This window comes from Haliaeetus leucocephalus, unplaced genomic scaffold (genome assembly GCF_000737465.1).
Source record: "Haliaeetus leucocephalus isolate CR32 unplaced genomic scaffold, Haliaeetus_leucocephalus-4.0 Scaffold152, whole genome shotgun sequence".
Lineage (NCBI taxonomy): Eukaryota > Metazoa > Chordata > Aves > Accipitriformes > Accipitridae > Haliaeetus > Haliaeetus leucocephalus.
This window is the reverse complement of record NW_010972588.1, coordinates 1494004-1514439: the sequence shown is the minus strand read 5'-3', so window position 1 is coordinate 1514439 and position 20436 is coordinate 1494004.

The window sequence follows — 20436 nt, the reverse complement described above, 5'->3', positions numbered from 1 at the left end:
ATAGTATGGCATCAGAGTGATCAGTGGTAAAATGGGCAGTAAATTGTAAATATCAACCTTTCATGCTGGTTTTACACTTTGATAAGAACTGAGATAGTGCTTTTGAAATAAAATGTTTCTCCTTCTGCACTTCAGCATTCTCAGTTTGGAAAAGCCTAATACATTTCAGGTCATATAGCTTGTTCCCTAAAGTGAGATATTTACTAATTTAGAAGGTGCTATCAAAAATCGCAAGAAATAGGAAATGAAAGAGACAGCAAAATAGTGGGACATTTCCTGGCACAATAATCTCCAAGGTTTTGACCCAGCAAAAAATCCTCTCTGCTTAATCTTGAGCATGCTGGAAAAATTTCCAAATAAGATATCAGGAAAGGCAAACAGATTTCTGCGGCGGAAGAGATTGTATTAACCTATCACCTTGTAATTTACTGAAATGCTTACTTTATTTGAAATGATTCTTCCTTAAAAGCCATAGTGATTTTTGTCTACTAAGTAGAGAGGGAGACAGAGTGTCAAACATTAATATCTTGACAACATTTTCAGCTGACAGACTGGAATGACACTGTAGGTACAGCATTGTTCAGGATTCTACTTTCATTTCCCTTTGGTGTAAGATTCACCTATTAGTTATCTCTGTGCTGCTCCCATACACAGTATTCAAATAAGGTATGCAGTTTTTACAACAAAATTTTACAATTTTCAGACATTCTTCTCTATTTTAAATATTTTTCTTATGATAATTGACATGAAACTTCTTTTCCTGCTTTTTCTGCTTAGTTGTTAGCAGTTGTTACAGTGCTGTAATCTGAAGAAAATAAAAGCTTGCTGAATGGCTAAGTATCATATGTTAAATATACACGTATTCCTTATTTACTGAAAATAATGTTGAGGTGAATGTACTAATCCAGAAGGCAAACTTGATGCAGATTCCAAACAGGGACAATGATAAAGATGACTGTTGGTATTAAAAGAAGTACTGCTGGTAAGAATCTTTGCATGATATGTCGCTTCTGGTTGTATCTTGGATGCAAATATCTTTTGAGCATATAAAAGGAGTACACTGGATACACACACCAGAGCCATCTGAACATTATTAAGACTATTAGATCTGAGACACTTTTTTTCTAGAGAAATTTCTTGCATCAAAACTGTATTAATAGACATTCTAACTTACTATTTTAGCTAATAGAAAATAAAAACCTGCGCTACACTGGTTATACCATGGAAGTACTGGTGTACTTTTTTCCTTTAAAAAAAAAAATGTAAACAGCCATTCTGAAGAATTAGAGAGATTGTCTAAATTCACATAGTTTCACCTTCCAAAGGTCTGTGTTCTATCTTAGCATACTTTTTTCTCAAAGAATTAGAATATGCTGAAATTTTTTAAGCTGAAGCACTTCCTTTTTGTCTTAATTTAGAAACTGTAGGATTAGCTGCCTGAAAATGAACCCATTAGATGGTAATGTCTTGATTACAAGCACTTAAGCTCCCATATGCATACAGGTTCATCAGAGTGAATGAAATCCTGGAACACTTGCTGGTCCATCATGACACTATCCATATTCTAAAACAAAAATGGAGATCTGTATTAATTATTATGGGAATTTAAAAGCATTGTTCACCTTTATTAGTAACATGTGATATGCATATATACACTTATACCTTGACAAACTTTTAGCTTTACTGTCCCAAAGATAGTTGGTTGCTGTGTTTTCTGCTCATCATTCTCCATATCTTGTGTCCATCTTCTTCTTGACTTGGTCCACATATCACTGAAGCAGTTAGCTACACTGTGTCTTCCAGGAGACAGCCGGCCTCTGCAGCTATCATCTGACCTATCACTCATTCTCTCTATTCCCCACACTTTAAGCTTGTGGCAGAGAGTCAAACAGCTGCTGCTACATACTTGGTGTTTTCTTTGACGTTGTTGTCCATTAAAAAAGGCAATTCTATTCAGACTATGGAAAACATCCAGCCCTAAGAGTAAGACAGTACACCAGGAACAAAGAAAATCTTAAGGAACCAGTAGAAGCTCAGGGTCCCACCTTGGCTCATTTATCCATTATTAAGTCGCAGGAGCCAAGTGTTTGAGCTGCTCTAGATTAGAGATGTTTCTGGCCTTCAGCTCTGGCCCTGTGGATTTTGGTCCCAAACATCCTCTGTCGCTGCTGCCTGCCATTTTCTAACAAAATGGGCAACTCTTCCCAAATTGTCTTGCATCAGCAATGTTTGGGTAATGCATGTCTATTTTATATAAGGTATACCTAGAGAGAGAATACATAATGAACTATTGTGCTGAGGCATTGATTATTGCAACATTGAGAAGAATAACTTAAAAGCACTGTATAGTAGCCATGAAGATAAATAACACAGCAGGGCATAGTATCATGTATAAAATATTCCCAGCACTCTAGGTTCCATTTCATTATTAGATTTTTAAAAAGAACCATTTTCTTGGTTAGTTTCCAGAGCTAGCAGTCACAGAGGCTAATTTCAAATTGCCTGGAGCCTTGGAAACAAAGATGTGTTTGTGCAAACACTGGCATAAATGCCAATAAAAAAAAGTGAGCAGGATCCACCCAGCCTTGTAAGCAAATGATAAGAGAGTTTTAACCCCCATCTCCTCCACATTTTTCTTTCATGCACCAGCATTTACAGTATAGCTTTCAAAACGGCTAAATATTAGGCAGGAAAAATGATAGCTATCCAGATAGATAGACGGATAGCTTTCTGTAGTGAGCAGTTTCTTTTGATCAGCATGTGAGGTCCTTCCTCGTTACTGATCTCCACTAAGTTCTTGCCTGGAGTATATTCAGGAAGGATGTGGGACAAAAGCAGGAGTCCACAGCAGATCAGCAGGAATGGTTAGGAGTTTAGGTGTTAAAGATTGAATGAATTTGGGTTGCTTAGCCTAAAGAAAAGGAGTCTGGAGGGAGACCATGGCAGTTACTGGTAGAAAAATCACTACAAAAATTTGCAGTAAGAGACAGAATAAAATATTCGTCATGTTCACAGCAAACATGAGAACCTTAAAAGACAGTGAGGAAGGTACAGGTTAGATACCAGGAAAAACTTTGTAATGTAAAGGTGGCAAAACACCAGAAAAGGTTACTGGAAATTTTGTGAAATTTGCATCACTGAAAGCCTGATGTGGATATTTATCTAGGGATAACACAAGCACAGTTAACTCTGCTTTTGATCAGGGAGATAGACTGTGTAACCTTCTAAAACCCTTTCAGACCGAGGATTTTTTGATGTGTTAAAAAATGCATTAAAAAATGCTACATAATAAATATATGCCTAAATGTTAGTGATAAAGCAATGCATCTTATTCCAGAACTGTTAGCTTTTCTTTAGATTATGATACCAGTTGGCAATAGCACGATAATTTATATATCCTAGTTAGAGACAAATGAGTTACTTTATGGTTAATTCAGTATGTAGACTTTAGACTCTGTGGAACAGAGTTCAAGCCCCTGTTTTGCAACAGAATCTGTTACTTCAGTTAATCACTTGCTCTCCCTGAACCCTAGTTTTTCACCTGTAAAAGGAGAACAACATCTCTTCCAGGCTTTAATTAGTTACTGTAAGACTATGTGGAATGAAGAATAGAAACCAGCTGCTTCCAGGGGTGGCCAGAGACTTTCCTTAGATAACAAACTCCCTGGGAACAGGTAGGAAAAAAAACATGAATGTCTTAAGAGTAAAGTCCTCACTGCCAACCAAATTATGCATTTCTTTTTTATTTGCAAGGTGGAGTTGGTGGTGGTTGTTTTCCTTTTGAGTGTATTTCTTCAGTTTCCTAACATGATGCAATAATGGGATTGTAGCAATGAAACCAGGGCTTATTCCAGATAAGAAAATTTGAAGGATGGCTAATCTCTTTCCTTCCAACAGATGAAATAAATGATATCCATTAGTGTAGTAGTAGACAACTTCTTTTAATCAAGCAGCATAAGATGAAGCTGGAATGATTTGTACACATCATCAGAAATAAAAGGCCAGCCTTAGCATATGTATCATTTTATTACAGTTTAATAATTTCCCAAGACAAACCAAATGTTAAGTTCTCATTTTATGGTAGCATTATAATGAAGATTAGTTATTTAATATTTCAGGACAGTAAGCACAGCAGATGTAAAAAGTTACTGAACCCTAAAAGTGTTTCTTGGCCCAAATTACTCTAATGGCCATTAATTTGCTGTGAATAATTATTTTCAGCCGCATATATTTAGGTTTATGTCTGCATAATTTGTATGCACTTTTCCAGCGAGGTGGATGAAAATTTAGGAATAAATAAAAACAAAGCGTTCATGCCTCTAAGGAAAACTCTTCCTGAAATGGTCAGAACCACATGCCTAAAAGTTTCAGACTGGCTCTTTACTCGCAATTGCTCAGCGTGCAAGCTTGCCAAGCCAACGTACAAGTCATCCACCAGCACTAGAATCCCACTACCTAGAGACTGTAAGGACCTATTATTTCCTCAAGTTCGTTCACCTGAAAGTGCAAGTGTAAGAACTGGATCTCTCCCCCCCTGGGGAGGAGGCTGTACCAGGAACTCAACTCAGACTGTATTTGATCTTATCTGCAAGGTGATTGAAGTGCAGCACTCTGCACAGGTGAGTGGTGTCACTGTAAGTCCTCCCTTTGGCTCTTCTGTGCACAGTAGTCTCTGACAGTGTCTTGGTTTGGTTTGTGGTCCTGTGAGCTGAAATTGGCCCTCTTCTTTCTTTTTAGTGGTGTTAAATGTCAGTTATTTGAGGATTTGTAGCCGTAAAGCACTTTTTAGACTGTTCCTTTTCTCACTTATGGTTAGAAAGAGTGGCATATGTATTTTTAACTAGGAGCTATAAAACCTATAAAAAGACACAAGGCTTAACATTTTAGCTGAAATATAGTGGGAAAAAATCTGTCTTAAGACCCTTATTAAGAGCTTGATCTTTTTTTCTAATACAAGATTATTAATAAAGTAAAATATGTCTGTTCATGAAGATTTGATCCAAAAGCAAAGCATATTATTTTTAATAACTACATTTGTTTCACTGAAGCCCTCCCCCAAACCAGCAGACTCTTTTCCCAGACTTCACAGAAGTAAAAAATGGAACACTGCTATTTGAAAAATTTATAACTCATTCTGGTTTTGATGGACTTACCATTTATGGGTTTCACATTAAGTTTAACACATTTCAGGATATCACTACGAGCCTGACATATAGAACAGATACAATAACATTTCTTCACTGATGCTCAGTCTTGGAGCATATTCAGTGACTGCTGTCATAGCTGGACCCACAGTGCGAGGTAGATCATTTTGCATGTGTCACATACACGCACTCGTGCCTACATATGTGCAGAAGCCAAGCCTGTAGAGAAGGCTGGATGACTCACCTGTAGTGTTTCTCATTTTTTTGCCAGCTAGGTTGGATACAGGGGCCTCTTTTTGTACAAAGACTTCCAGGATTGTTGTCATCATCTTCCACCTTCTCTTTCTCACAATCTCTTTCCTTTTTTTTCCTACATATAATTCACATTAGGTAGTTCATAAATCTTTGTTTTGTTCCAGTCATGTATTGTTGTTCATGCCATCCTCAAGTTATATGAAGACAATGTCCATACAGAAATTTATTGAAAAGTCTTTTGGTAAAGTGAGACAAACAAGTCTGGTTCACTGACTGTCTGCATGCTACAATACCAGAAGATCCAGATATTCTTCAAAGCTAGGGTGATCTGTCAAGCAAAAAAACCCAAAGCTGCACTTAAAAGCCATATATGGACCTTTACATAACATATAGTCTATTTTCACAAGTACTATCCAAACAATTTGCACCTTTTGGTACGGTATTGCATAAAACCAGTATTTTTGCAAGAATTTATCACTAAAAAAAATGTGTTCTGTCTTGACAAAAATGAGGAAGAAAGTTATTCCTATTTTAAAGTCTAACAGGCTAAGGCTAAGAGAAATTCCACCCCAAAATCTGATATAGTTCCTCAGGTTCAATGGAAACTTTTTTTCTGTAAGTCATTGCTTTGAAACCTGGGGAATTCAATGGGAAAGCCAATGGTAGAATAACATGCATAGTTATTCCAGAATCAGGAACATAACCCATACCCATAATGTTCACTTTCAAGTCATTATTTTGTCCAAACAGATCACATGCATCCATATAGCTTTTTTGTCTCTCCTAAGATTAATTTCATATTCTCTGTAGAAAAATATACTAATAAAATATGTTTCCACAGTTGAACATTCAGGAGACCTAATTTTATAACCTTTTGAATGAGCATGCAAGTTTAATTGTCTTTCTTTCTGCTTGTTCATTGCCAAGCAATCTTTTGGTAGGTGTCCCATGACATATTTCAAATACTTCGCTACAAGATTAAATATTTTTGTGGTACCTGAATATTAGTGGTGTAATATTATATTCTTATTTATGTGTTTACACAGTTTTATTTCTCACAGTGCTTCAATACATCTTTATTGGCTTAGCTTTTTCTGCAGGATGTCACAAACATCTGCAGTTAAGAAATCTTTTGACAAGTAAAGTTACAAAGGTAGTCTCTTCTGTGTTTTCATTTGCACTGGGGACAAAGGTATTGCCAAAGAAAATTAAGAAACAAATAAAAATGGTCATCTGTGCAAATAAAAATAGTCATCTGATTGTCTGGAGAAGAATCAACCAAAAGGTGTATAAATATAAACAAGCTGAATTGTGTATCACAATTCAGTGAGTACTTATTTCCACAAGTTTCACCAAGACATTAGCTGTAGAACTATGATCCTTTCCAGGTCTTAATGTGTGGGTTCATCAGAAAGTTCAGGGGGGACAGGGATGCAAAGAAAATTTAGGATCCAGCAGAGCTGGTGCTGGGAAGTCAGATAAAAGGAGACTCTGTCTCTCTAGAAAATACTCTTTGGAAAAGAATAAACATGGGCAAAAAAAGCACTTATTGACTTAAGGGAATGAAAATGTCTCCACTTTACATACAGCTTCCTGATTATGGCTTTCAGACTTTAAATTGCCAAGTATATTCAAGGCATGATATTAATGATGATATCATGAACTCTATTATGTTACTGCTAAATTGAACTGGTTTAACAAGGGACTTATAGAACCTATATTATGGGAATTTTTTAGGAATATGTTGTCAACCTGTGGGAAAACTTCAGAGTCTGTAAGAGAGGCCTCTGTAGATAAATATGTGCTAGAATATTCTAAGCAGTCAGTTATGTGTTCTGATGCTACTTCAGGAATTAGAGAGCTTCTTGCAGTCCTCTACACCCCTACGTCCTTTGATGTTGTGGCTTATGTAAGGCTGTGGAGACCACTTCTCACAAACTTTCCAGATAAACAACCTTCCCTTTATCTTCAAATAAGCACTTGAAGCTTTCCCCATTCACTCTTCTTGGTTCCTGGAATTACAGCTTCAACAGCTGTGAGATTCCTGAAAGGAGGAATTACGAAAAGCAAAATTACTGAAGGGTTGCCCTACAATAATGGGTTGCAGTTGGGAACAGCAAGCAAAGGTGTGGTCCAGGATGTCCTTCAACAGAGCTTGGGAATGGAAAAATTCCTTGAAGAAACATCTGGAGCTGTGTATCTCAGTGGTGGATCACCCAGGAGATAGAAGAGCAGATAGTAGAAGGGAAGGCTGAAACTTGCTGAACTGCAAGAGCAACTAGAGGCCAACCCTGTATATAACTTTGTAATCCACACTGGTTCTGGCTGTGGAATTGTTGACTCTGCTCCATTGCCTCTGAACTCCAAGACTGGTTCACACATGCTGCCAGTGCAGGCTGGAATGTCAGTAAGTGGGCAGGAGTGTCCTAGGGCTTGCCGGGACACTTCATGTTTTGAGGACCTGTGCACTGCATTGCACAGCAGAGATTTGAGATTGGACTTGTGGTGGGTTGACCCTGCTGGATGTCAGGTACCCACCAAAGCCAATCTATCACTCCTCTCCTCAGATGGACAGGGGAGAGAAAATATAATGAAAGGCTCATGGGTTGAGATAAGGACAGGGAAAGATCACTCACCAATTACTGTCACAGGCAAAACAGACTTGACTTGCAGAAAAAAATTACTTTAATTTATTACCAATCAAATCACAGTAGGATAATGAGAAATAAAACTAAATCTTAAAAACACCTTCTTCCCAACCCCCCCTTCTTTCTGGGCTCAACTTTACTCCCGAGTTCTCTACCTCCTCCCCCTCAGCAGCCCAGAAGGACAGGGAATGGGAGTTGGGGTCAGTTTATCCCACATTGTCTCTGCTGCTCCTTCCCACTCTGGAGGAGGACTCCTCACACTCTTCCCCTGCTCCAGCATGCTGTCCCTCCCACGGGAGACAGTCCTCCATAAATTTCTCCAATGTCAGTCCTTCCCATGGGCTACCGTTCTTCATGAACTGCTCCAGCGTGGGTCCCTTCAATGGGCTGCAGTCCTTCAGGCACAGACTGCCCCAGTGTGGTTCCCCCACGGGGTCACAAGTCCTGCCAGAAAACCTGATCCGTGGGCTCCTCTCTCCACAGGGCCACAGGTCCTGCCAGGACCCTGCTCCAGCGCGGGCTTCCCACGGGGTCACAGCCTCCTTTGGGCATCCACGTGCTCCAGCGTGGGGTCCTCCAGGGGCTGCAGGTGGATATCTGCTGCACCTTGGACCTCCATGGGCTGCAGGGGGACAGCCTGCCTCACCATGGTCTTCCCCACAGGCTGCAGGGGAATCTCTGCTCTGGTGCCTGGAGCACCTCCTCCCCCTCCTTCTTCACTGACCTGGGGGTCTGCACCAAGGGTTGGTTCTCTTACATGTTCTCACTCCTCTCTTTGGCTGCAGTTGCCATTGTGCAGCAACTTTTTTTTCCCTCATTAAATATGTCATCCCAGAGGCACTACGACCATCGCTGATGGCCAGTGGCGGGTCCGTCTTGGAGCCAACTGGCATTGGCTCTGTCGGGCATAGGGGAAGCTTCTAGCACCTTCTCACAGAACCCACCCCTGTAGCCCCTCCTCACTACCAAAACCTTGCCACACAAACCCAATACAGGATTTCTGATCACAAGTTGAGTTCTTTGTTGAAGGCTATAGAGCCAAAGTCAAATCTAAGCACTTGAATTCAAATTTCTAGCACAGAGCCTTGCCAAAGATGAAGTTTTGACGTTTCTTCAAGCATTTTTCTTGAACCAAGTTTGATGCCGCAGGTGAAAAATGACATTAAGCCAGATGGTATAGCTGCAGAAGCTGTATGAGTAAAAAGAGAGTCCTAGAAAAGGAAGTAAATTTAAATGCTAAAGAATAAAAATAGGAAAAAAAAACAACTACAAAGAGAACTAAACTACACTACAGAAAGGTTTGAGCAGTGCCATAAGTTACCAGTAAAATTCAAGCTAGTGGCTGAGAGGAGCTAAGACAACACAAGAATGCACAGGGAGTGGACAGAAGGGGGTGAGGAATGCCACTGTACCATGGCTGGGGTAGAACATGGACCTCCCCACCACTGACCATGTATGTCCTCACCCTGGGAATGTACCTACAGACAATCACTTAGATAAGAAATTTTAACTATACAGAGTATTATACTCTGGCAGGTGGATCACTTGATTGAAGCAATGCTTGTCTCTATAGTGACAGCATATAATGAAAGCAAGATAAGTATGTGAGTTGGTTGTACTTTTGAAAGGTACTTCTAATTCCTCTCCTTGAAACATAGTTATAGGTGTTTGATTTCTTAACAGAAAAGGCAATCACATCACAAAACAAAGATGAATGTGTCTCTATATTTCTAACACGCAGGTGCTGAAATATTTCTTTCCCAGTGTAAACACGCACAGTGCCTGAAGCACACCTAGTTGCAGCAAGTTGATGGGTACCAAGCAACACAAAGTGGTAATTCGTCAGCATTGCCAGGCTGCAGACTCAAGGTGGAGCAGCAGCTGCTAACAGGTGCTTTATACTATAAACCATTATTTGTGTTCAGCCTCTTCCCATTAATTGCTGAGGAATGGAAAATTTGACGTTACCACTCCCTGCAAACTTTTCACAGTTATGTCCCTGCTGCGGTTCTGTTACACTCAGCATATGTTGGACTAGAAAGTACAACACAGAAGCACAGGTGCAGTGTTTGCTGAAGTTATGACAAAAATGGACAGAAGTTATACAAGCTATGAGGTAGGTGTGGTTCATCTGCCACAACATGGACAGGTCAACATTCAACAGAAAGAATGAAGGTTATGGTTTCGTGCAGCCAGAGATGACTCACTGTCTGAAAACACAGACTCTAATGGTGTTTTCTGTGTAAGACAGCAGAGATGAACCTACCTTTGTCACTGGCTCTGCACCAAGAACACAAGATGAAAAGCAGGCATTACCATAAACTGCTGCAGGTTTCAGCAGTCCCATTCCTCTACAAATGAAATAGCAGCAACACTTTTTAACCAACCCTAGCCTTATTTTTGACTTACAAACATTTGTCTCTGCACTAGTCTTGACTTTTAAATAAAAACAACACAAGAGAGTTAACAGATCAAAGGACCAAGGAGGACTATGATAAGTAGAAGAGCATTTTGTTATGGAGTTTTGGGTTTGGTTTTGTGGGTTTGGGGTTTTTTTGTGGTTTCAGATAGGCTATTAAGTCTTTATTTTTTTCAAAGTGAAATACTTATCGTGAAAGTTCTCTCTGTTTACACTGCCCTAAGATAGGAATGAATTTTATTCCATTAAACATTTCTTCCAGTGATATACATAGTTTTATAAAAGTAATAAAAATGGTTACTAAATAATGGTTGCTAAATAATGATTCCAGAAAAGGTTTTACAAACAGCAGTAGATGCAAGATGTCAGGAGTGAAAAAAGAGACCATTCAGCCAAGTAGGAACAAGCTGCATGAAGAAGCAGTATAAAGTGGCCCTTGTAAATGTAAAAAAATTAAGTGTTAGGTTCATATAATCTAACCAACAATTTAGTTCTAGAAAAAAAGTTTCTAAATTAATTTGTACACCACTGGAAGGAAATTTATCTTCAAAAGCACTGACATAGGACTAATCGAGTAAATGTATGACTGCCTTAAATCAAGTTTTTCATTCAAGTTAACAATAGCTATTTTTCTGAATAAAATTTTTCATAGCTGTAAGCAATATTAGATCACATTTTAGGACAAACAGCCTACACCATAATGGCCATTATTTAACAATCATAATTTTACCAAAGCTTTTGATATTTTCCTTATTGTCAGAAACTTTCAAGATTCAGAGCATCAAAGTGTCTGACTACAAAAAAAAACCAAAACCTAAGTAAATTCACATTAACATAAACTGCTTTAAAAACACCCCAAAAAGGGCATCTTTGGAATAAACATACATTCTAATATTATTTTCTCTTCTGTTTTTCTTAGGACATAAATATCTCTTAGGTTTCAACATTTTATTTATAATGCAATTAAGATGTTAAATCTTGATAAATAGTTTAATTAATTAGTTAATGTTAGATGTGTAAACTTTACTGTGAACACTCAGCTAGACATCTTATCATGTAAGTCCTTTCCTATCCAAGACTAGAATTTTCCATTACTGGAAAGAAAGAAAGAAATATTTCTTGTGGATAAAATACTGTAGTTGAGTCTCTGAATATCTCAGATTCTCAGGTGCATAAATCTGTATTGAAGACTTATCAGAGTTATTTAGTTATTCAGTTTACCTATTTCAAGTTAGGCTTCCTCCAGTGAGAGCTACCCAGGCTTTGAAATAACATTCAAGTTGCTGTGACCTCATTTATACCATCTTCATTTCCATTGCACTGAGGCAACTGAGGGAGTACCTTTGCACAATATTAAGCTGAAGTACTCTAGGAATTGTTTTCCAAAGAATTACAAGAGTCTTTATTTGCCCTTCCTGTAATCCCAATTTGGATCCATTGGATGCTAATGGAAGACTACAGGCATTAAAGTGGCATTTCAGTGCTTGTGTTAGTGCTTCATTTGTGATTAGCCTATACTACCAAAGAGTCAACGATTTTGAATTAAAAACACCGTTTTATGTGCCTGTGGGCATAGGATCTTGGACTGCACACAAACTCTTCTCAGTGGAAAAAACCTACTAGTGCAGCCTCAGGCAATTATTTAATCTCTTTATATCCCAATAACTCCATCTGAGAACTGGAAATTATAATTTCTCTCCCCAACACTTTATATGCCTGATCTGTTCCAAGCTCTTGTAAAACCAAAAATCAGCTGCTGAATTTCTAATTCAATTCAACAGTTTTTAGATCAGGTTTTGAGACACAGAGATGTGAGAAAACAGTCGAGTACACTGGGACCTGTATATTGATTCAATGTGTAGGAGCTTATGTATCATTATTAAGTAAATCATCTTTGTGAAGAGGTACAAAAAACATTTTCAAAGTATCCCTTACCTTTCTTCCCTATAACAATATGGCTGTTTCCCTATGTCCAGGAAAGAGGAACCACTGGTCAGTTTTAGCAATGCTTAGTTCAAACTATATACATGAAAGGGACTTGATTCAGCATTGAAAATTGCTGCTACCCAAAGTGTGGTACAAGAGAGCAAACTTCGTTGTGTGAGTTCAGTATCTATGCAGCTGAAAAACTGCAAGAGGGAATTAACAAGCACTGTGTAAGTGAAATAGATAATACTTTAGACCTATTTTATTCTGGATATTGGAAAAGTCACTGCTGTCACCCCCTGTAAAATATTACAAACTCGGTAAATAAGAACACTGTCTAGCATCACATCTCTATCTGTCATGCAACAACATTGTCAGATAACAGCAACTAGAGGGGAAAGTAGAGATCCAAGTCCAGAATGTACATATTATGTACATTATTAGCGGTTATTTACTCATCCACTGCCTAAATAGCTGTAGTTTGCATGATTTTATCAAAGCTACAATACACATGCAGTCAATACCCCTCAATCAATGCTACTGTTTCGCTTCTTTTCACACAATTGCAATTGAGCCATTTATCTGTAGAGCTGATGATGGCTTTTCATATCAATATTATTCAGCTCTACATGTGGGCTGGTAAGGAATTAGAGTTACTAATGATTGATACACACCTCACTGGAGTCCATGCAAGACCTGTATTGACTGTTGTGGACAAAAACATCAGTTTTTTGACTCCTCTACCAATGCCAGCTAATGAACTCCAGCCTACAGAAGAAATTCCTCTTATTAGGCTCCAAGGGCATCAGTTTGTACTTTCTGTTCATTTACTTTTGGGGACATGGCTAGATTATCTTTAAGCTCTGCTCTGTCATTATTGTGTAGCGGACTCACTTATGCTTTCCTGTGTTCTTTTTATTTATACAGCTGAATAACCTTCTGCTGTTTGTTTAATTTCCTTTTCAAAAGTCTGGCTTGGACTGACTTTTTGGCATGTCTCACATTATCCCCATACTTCTTGATCTCCTAAACATAATTGCATTGCTAAGCAGGACATTTTCCTTTTCCTGGTAGGGTGTCTACTTACTCCTGTGATTTGCTTTGTGGTTTTTATTCATCCAGTGAGATCCGGAGCCCTATCCTAAAACTTCCCCTGGAGTTCAGAATGTAAATTCCACACAGGTTTTTGTCCTTTTTACACAATAAGATTTCAAGACTCCAGTTGCTATTCCTTGATATTTTCAATGTAAGTGACTTCACAAATCTTAACATGCTCATTCACACCCCAGATGCCAGCCACCATGATATTTCCTCAGCAGTCAGAAAACAACTTCTGGCCACACAAGCAATCAAGAGACATAATACCTTCTAACAAAATGCATGCAGCAGCCCACCAACCAGACAGCTCATCTTCCACTGACAGATTCTTTGCGTTGCCCACTTGCCCTAGTCTTAGGTTACTTGCCTAACAATATTCTCCCCATCTACCCTGGCCTCTTTGTTCATTTTGGGCAGATGTCATGAATGTCAGCCTGTCACTGTTCAAAGAAGGATCCACAGATCCATAACTGAAGTCTGTTGTATACTCACTTAAGAATCTTCTCTAAGAAATTCACACATAATATCTCCCCTTGTGTTTAAAAAAATTTGGAACTCTTCTTTTCTACACATTTGATCTTTAAAGTATCAAATTCATGGTATTTATGGTTTCAATGTCCTGTGAAAACCCATAGATTTTAAGGATTAATTCATGTCATCGAGCAGAGCTTTTTCTATCCATATACATCCTATCTGGAGCCAAAGAGGACAATTCATCATGCCCACAAACCACTGACCCATTTGCCTGACAATCCCTAGGAAATAAGTAATAGGCCACATTAACTCAGGTCATGTTAAGGAAAGAGGTCATATTAACCACCTTTGGATAACCACGCTTGGGTATCCATCACACTATGACCACTTTGCATGCACACCCCGCCATGCATCAGGGTTGTGCTGGAGGTGACTTGTTCCTTTTCAGCCAGCAGCTGCTTCCTGACCTTTCTGACAAAGAACTTGCCTAGTGAGAGCTGCTCCCTTTTGTTGATGCCATTTTCCCTGAGCACTGTTGCCTGTTCTTGGTTTGATGAATGTCTCCTTCACCTCTTCCCACTCTCTTTTCAGGCTCGCACATGGAAGTTTTTATACTTTGTACATGGAAGGTCCAGTACTTGTCAGCTGACCCCCTGGCTCATTTCCATGCTCCCTGGCACCACTTCAACACCAGTTAACATTCTTTTGGCAGCTCACCCTGACACGGATATTGGTGAATCCCTCTCACTCCCAGGGAACAGTGAGGCCAGAAGTGATGTTGGCCACAGCCAAAACAATATACAGAGCAGCCAGGAGTGAATTGACCCTTGGTTGTTTCAAACAAGAGTTGATGCTTTGAAAATGGATTGCACATTGGGCCGTATGGTGAGGGACGTTAGAATGACTGGAACCACTCACTTAGGAGGGATTAACAGCAGGGGCTTCAAGGTCTGAGGGGCAACAGCAAAGCTATGTGTTTAGATGCACTGAGAGGGTTCCAGTGCTCTATAATTGGAGTGGAGGGATATAACTGCTATGATGAAGAATTAGGCTGGTAGGAGGAGCAGCAGTGGCCAGGAATGCAAACTTCACTCTACAGACATTCTATACCTGCAAGGATATCTTGACTTCTCCAAGTAAGTGAGATTAGGCTACAAACCAATAGAGTTGCTTCACTCTGCAAGAGAACAGTGGAAAGAACAGCTTGAGAGGTGCCTATGGCACCAAAACAAAAAATTTACAAGGTATTTTTAAGAAGTCTTCTAGCTGTGCATACTGCTGCTTGGCAAAAGTACTAAACAAATCTTAGAGCCAATCTTTGTTAAAATGTCACCATCTTTAATGCAAATAGGTTTACTTAGTACACGACCTCACAAGAAGTGCAAAAGTAGATTATTGACTCAGAAAATAAACCTATTAAGCTTTAAAATGCAGCAAGGACATTAAAAAAAAAAAAAGAAAAAACCACTGTAAAAACTTCATTAGAAGCAATACCTTCTCAAAATGTAAAAATTTTTGGACAGTAAGTACTGCAAAGCTTTCATTATCAATGCCATTCGTATTGTTTATGCTGTGTAATTATGTTTAAGACTAGAAAAGTAAATGAAAACTACTCAGTGAACCCATTAAAACAGCAACATTATCTGAAAAGCAAATTCTAATAATGCATAAATTTAAATCTCATAATAATCTCATAATAGGAGAAGAACTCCTATTATTTCAGTATATACAGTGCTGGCATGGGATGTAATTTAGCCTGAATCCCACAGCTCTGTCAGACCAACCATTGCCCTGAGTACCTTGATAAACTATGAGGAGAACAGATGCATAATAAGATAACTCAGACAGCTTGCTAAAGTTTCATCTGCCAGTGGGACCCACTTGGTACAGCCAGAGCCCTTTGCCAAGTCTACTTTCTCACACTGTATAGATGTGAGATGTGTATAGGTGGCATAGCTCCAGTAGCAGCTCTCATCTTCTATCCAGCTGCTACTGGTACACACAATCTCAGAAAGAGAGCTTTTAGTATGCATTAATTACAAAGGCCTGCAAAGAACAATAGGACCTACTAACTACTCCTTAGCAGGTCATTCAGCATTTTTAAAAGCCCATTTTTAAAAGCACTTGAAGTGGCAAAACTCAACTCTGCCCACCTAGTCACAGAAATGGTTGAGGGCAAAGTGAACCTTGAGCTCAAAAGAATGTGAGGTCTCAACATCAGAAATCAAGCTTAGGATTTATTAAGCTCTAAATTTTTAATAGAAAACACTGACACTGTAGAAATATTTTCTTATGGGTAGTTCTTGAAATCATTGGACTTCTCTGGCTGTGATATTGGAATTTTCTTTAGAAGGGGTTTTTCTACATATACATTTCCATTGCAGAAGCTTAACTCCTTGCTTGAATTGCTCCTCTAAAGCTAGCCTAACCTTGAATGAGTCATGCTGTGAGGAGGCATCTGAGCTTCAAGTGAGTTGGATCTGCTGTCCTTGGTCATGTATGTCTCTATGATTTCTAGGAAGTTCATCCCATGGTTCTGTGCACTGCAGCAAGCCACGTTTTTCTATCATTTCTTTGCTTAAATATAGTAGGAGGAATTTTCTGAAGTTTCTAGAGGGTATTTTAGCCTCCAGGTTTAGCCTGGAGAAAAGAAGGCTCCAGGGAGACCTTAATGAGGCCTTTCAATATTTAAAGGGGCTTATAAGAAAGATGGAGAAAGACTTTTTACCAGGTCCTGTAGTGACAGGGCAAGGGGCAACCATTTTAAACTGAAAGAGGGTAGATTTAGATTGGATATAAGGAATAAATTCTCTATGATGAGGGTGGTGAGACACTGGAACAAGTTTCCCAGAGAGGTTGTGGATGCCCAGTCCCTGGAAGTGTTCAAGGTCAGGTTGGATGGGGCTTTGAGCAACCTGGTCTAGTTGAATATGTCCCTGCTCATTGCAGGTCCCTTCCAACCCAACCCATTCTATGATTCTGTGATTCTATGATTCTATATCTTTGTGAAAAGGCACAAAGGACTAGCAATACCAAAATACCAGCTTCACCTAAAAAGCAGAATAACTTTGCTAGAATTACTTACATTAAGATTTTACATCCTCTCTTTTTGTCCACCTCAGCTGTTGCACAAACACTCAGTGTTGCTTAGAAAACAAATTTATGGGGTCTTTGCATACGGTAGACCTTACAAGGAGGAATCAAACCTTTCAAAAAGGATGGTCAATCTAGACTAAATGGTACCATGAGTCTCTGTTGCAAGGGTCCTTGCAATGGCCCATTCCAATGGATTAGCTGAGACTCCCCAAACCACTGTGCTGATGAGTTCTTATGATCCAGAGATTTACTCTCTGCGGTGCAGTAGGCAGCCTCTCAGGGTCTGTACTGTGATGACATGATTCTGTTTCTTACTGGATCACATACCTGTTTATTATGAGTCCTCCAGCTTGGTATATCCCAAAGTTGTCCTTCAGACTTAACAGTCGTGTGTCTTAAAAATTTACAGATTCTTTTGATATATTTTATGCAAGTAATGCATATCTTGCTTTTTTTAATATTTCTTCATTAATGCTCAGATTATTTCTGCCATCTAAGGAGAAAACATTCAGCATTTCATTAGTTTGGAGGTTTCTTTTTAGTGAAAACATAATAAATAATGTCTTAAAGTGAAGAAATAATGGTGTAAACATTTATAAATCATGATTATTCAGAGACATTCGGACTTTATTATTTTAAAACTCCCAGGAAGTAACAGAAATTCTTTTGGTATTTTATATTAGTAAACAATTCTCTCTCTCTTACTTTGGCTACCAAATACATGTAAATAGTATAATTGTGAAATGAACTCTTTAAATGCAATACATTAACCTTCATTAACAAACAGCCTTTTCCTTAAGTAGTGAAATAGTACCCAAATACTCCACATTTCTTACTGCAACAAATCAGCATTGTCCAGACACTCTAACTGAAGATTACACATGTATAGGTACTTCTGGTTAGGCATCCTAAAAAAAACAACTCAAAATTCTGTTTAGGTGTACCCTACTGAATTAAGCTGGCTGATTCCGTATTTTGGGGTTTGGGGTTTGTGAAGCTGAGATGTGATAAACTGGATATAAACTGTTTCCCTTTTATAGATCATGAGTAGGGCAGGGGTTTTTGTAATATGATTTTGATCCTAAGGTGAAAGACAATGATCCCAAGTTTAGAATGGTGGATTTAGTGAAAATTTTGCTTCTGTAGTGAGCATGGAGTCAAGATTTCTGGATTATGGTCTTGGAGGCTACTAAATTATCCGTAACTTTTTATGGTTTTTTTCAGCATTACAAGGCTGGATTATGGTGAAAATGAATGATTTTTATACCAGATCCTTCAAATCAAATACTGTTCACTTAGTCAAAACTGAGATAATTTTCAAACTATATAGTTTCTCCAGTCGGCTATCAACAGACTCCAGAAAAATAAGTTTTAGAGCCTGAATATCAATGAAGAAAAAGTTCAGAAACAGTTTGAGGAAAAAAATGTTTTAGCATGGGATTTTTTCAGCACAAAACCAGACATGTCAATGATATTTTTATGTCCTTTTTATAGTAAGTTGCAGAGCAAAGCCAACCAATCTGCAAAAATTGCACTTATACCATAAGTGAGCAAATATTCCTCCTATTGCCTGTGCTGTTTGATCTCACAGTCTAGAAGAGAAGCAGAACTATATTTAATGACTCCTGCAGCCAGAATTTCAATTTAAAAAACCATCCCTGAGCTCTATTGTTCTTTGAAATATGAAACCCCCATCTCGTTTTCCTGCTCAGAGAGCTTGAAACGGATGACGGCAGGATCCTTCCATTAAATCACTGACAGGTACCCAGCTGCCAGGATTCTAGCCAGGAGCCAAATTCACAGGGGTCAGGGGTGCAGGTGAATGTTATGCATCCACAGACAAGTATTATAATAGCCAAGTACAGAAGAGAAGGTTTTCAAGAAGTAACCTCCACAAGGATGTCAGAAGCAGAGATTAGGGAATGGGGAAGATATGCTTCAGCCCCTTGTACTTCCACGGTAGGTGATGATGTCTATAACTGAAAGCAGTCTAAGGATACTGTTAAGTGACAAAAATACTGGGGACATTTTTGTCAACATCTTGATTATCAGGTCCACAAAAATAAATTATTCATAGTTTGCTTGTGTTCTATGTCACCATCACAAAACAGTTTTGTTAGTACTGGCTTTACTATTTCATTTCTTGGACTGAATAGCAGATTCTTCACTCCCACAGAAATATTCACACTTTCTGTTTAAAAGAGAAGCTGACGTTCATCACTGTAATGCAAGTAGCATAAATATTACTTCTTTTGGAGTTTCGTCTTTACCTGTGCAGAAAAAAGGAGTCTTCATGTATATTCCTATGTTGTGGGAGTGAAGGATAAGGTAACACAGAAGCCAAAGCCCCTTCAGCTGCTCTTACCCCAGTAAAGGCTCAGACAGGTTAATGTGGGACAGATGATAGTGGAAGACTCTGCAGAGCTGGTCAAGAAAAGAAGATAACGGAGTCCAGAACAAGAGCATTGCCAATAAAGAAAAGGTAAAATGAATAGAGTTTGTAGGCACTGAATGGGGTAATAGGGAATCTGGATATCTATGGAAGCAAAGCAGGAGAAAAGAGTAAAAGATTTCAGCAATATTCTGTGCACGACAGTGGTACTCCTGTGCTGGGGTGAAGCACAGTGACTCTGATAATAAGGAGTTTGTCTACATCTCCTATTTAGCATTCCTCCCTATTTTCCCCTGCTTCATGTTTGTGTGCTTCGAAAGATAGGTGACACCAATTTATACTAGCTTGAACTTATTCCTGCTATATCCACTCTGTGAGTAGCTTATTTAACTTGAAATGCAAAACCATTTCACATTCCAGGACCTAAATGTCTATGCAGATAGAGTAAGAAGTGAGCCATTTGCAGTTCAGATGATGGGATGTAATTTCGTAAGCATTTAGTGATAGGAAAGGGTTTGTATATATTCCTGTCCTAGCCAGTCATCTTAACTGAATTTAAAATTTCAGTTACAATATCCTTTAAGTATGGCCATCTCTGTTTTATAAAGATAAACTTTATTTCGTGAAAGTCCCTGGTGAAGCATTGTGTTTTCATAAGTGAGTATCTTGATTACATTTTGCAAAGAGGGATTTCTGTCTCTATCGCATTGTAACATAAATCACATATCATGTATGAATGCATCATTTAAAGTCACATAGGTTTATGGCATATTGTGACAGCTTGTTCTCTCTAGAGTCTGCTGGTAGTTTGATAATGGTCTTAGGCCTTGGTATTAGTGCCTTTAGGCAACTGACCTATACAGGACATATACCAGCAAATTATGTTAACTGTAAGTAAGAGAAGAAACATACATGATGAAGATAAATCTTCCTTTCTTACTGACAGAAGAAAGTGCTAAAAAGTGACCCTGATTACTGATATAC